The 1,932-nt window shown below is 38.1% G+C and overlaps 1 pseudogene; it reads right to left on the bottom strand.

Moving 5' to 3' along the window:
• Positions 1 to 558: 558 nt before the first annotated feature.
• LOC125920973 (60S ribosomal protein L35a-like) lies at positions 559 to 902 on the bottom strand (annotated as a pseudogene).
• Between the last annotated feature and the right edge of the window lie 1,030 nt (positions 903 to 1,932).

Here is a 1,932-nt window from a genome sequence, read left to right as displayed (position 1 = left end):
CTGAGGAGTTGAGAAGGAGAGTTTGATAATCCCTCCCTGATCTCTCTATGAGCTGAATATGGGCAGGTGCCTCTGTGAAAGACCCATAGCACCCCTCAAACTGACCAAGGGAAGTGAAGGTTTGGTCAGAGCAGCAGGCACAAGTTTATCTTAATTTTCTTCTGGAATCCACATTAGCATGTTTGCTTATAATTAAATGTTTTATGAGGAAAGAGAAATCAGCCTACTTTCCAAGTTTCTGAACTGAGTCACTGGATGGATGATGGTGGAAAAGATTGAAGGATGAGCAGAGTGTGAGCAGAATGATAGGAATTGTATTATGTCATGACTGAACATTTTAGACCCAAAAGACTACTTCATGCAGACATGGCCATAGTTTTGCTATCAATAGAATATCAGGAATAGTGCCCAGAATATTATTTTATTACCATTTGAAAGATTCACCTGTTGGTGTTGAGGCCTTTTTTACTTGTCCTCAATGTAGTTTTAATTTTTTTTTTTTTAACAAAAATACAAGAGAACAAATCTACACCTTTACTTATTTACTTTTCAGTAAGTTTAAATCCTTGAGGGATACAGCATTTCACAGGTTCTGTGGCTGATGGCTTTAGCAGGAAGCTTGCTTTGGAATTTGGCATGAACCATGCCACTGTTTCCATGAGCATGAGTTACTTTTCCCCAGATTACTCTGGTTTTGTTCAGTTTGCTACCAGGAGTCACTGTGTTGTTCCTTGCTTTGTACACATAGGCACATCTCCTGCCTAGACAGAATTCAGTTTCATCTACAGCATAAACACCTTCAATTTTAAGAAGAACTGTGTGCACTCCCTCTGGTTCCAGAGACCCTGCTTATGGCCAACAAAAGTGGCCTTGGACCACAGCCTTCCAAACATATTTGTCATTTTAGGGGTCCTGTTCCCAAAAGGCATCCACAGGCTCCAAGATGGTGGAAAGAGAAAGACCACCTTAGTTTTAATTTTTATTAAAGTACTCCAGATGTAGATGTTTTAAAGATTTCTGCTCTTTTTTTTTTTTAATATACTATTTATTTTTGAGAGAGAGAGAGAGTCAGGGAAGGGCATAGAGAGAGGGAGAGGGAGAAAATGTCAAACACACTCCATACTCTCAGCATGGAGCTCATCACAGGACTCAAACTCATGAACCTTGAGATCATGACCTGAGCTGAAATCAAGAGTCATCTGCTTAACTGACTGAGCCACCCAGGCTCCCCCAGATGTAGATATTTTAGAATCAACAAATTATGTTGCTTTCTGCACAGAATTTAGAATCTATTTATTTCCATATCTTGAATGGTCTATACTTCCTAGTATCACATTGACTTTGTGTGTGTTATGTATAAGTTAGAATCACATTGTTTTGTATCAATGTGAAGCTGCAATTAGCCTTAGATGTCTTTTAGGATTATTATGAGCTTCTCTGATGTGTCCTTCTCCACCTTAAAAATTCTATTAAGGAGCCAAGAGTTTACAAAGCAAATAAAAACAGATATTCACAGGGGCACCTGGGTGGCTCAGTTGGTTAAGTGTCCAACTTCGGCTCAGGTCATGATCTCTTGATTTGTGAGTTCGAGCCCCATGTCGGGCTCTGTGCTGACAGCTCAGAGCCTGGAAACTGCTTTGGATTCTGTGTCTCCGTCTCTGTCTGCCCCTCCCCCACTTGTGTTCTGTATCTTTCTATCAAAAATAAATAAAATGTAAAAAAAAAAAAATTAAAAAAAACAAACAGATATTCACATGTAAAAAAACCAGAATCCCAACTTTGACCAGGAAGACCACTAAACAGTGTATATTAATATAGACTTACAATGCTATTGTTTTCAGTGTGACTATGAATTCAGTGGAAGAAGTTTAGAATTATCATTTGAAAAAGAAGTGATTTTTTAATTTTTGTTTTACTTTTATTTAAATCCAA

Source organism: Panthera uncia, chromosome C2, assembly GCF_023721935.1.
Source record: "Panthera uncia isolate 11264 chromosome C2, Puncia_PCG_1.0, whole genome shotgun sequence".
Classification (NCBI taxonomy): domain Eukaryota; kingdom Metazoa; phylum Chordata; class Mammalia; order Carnivora; family Felidae; genus Panthera; species Panthera uncia.
This window is presented reverse-complemented; position numbering and strand designations above follow the sequence as displayed.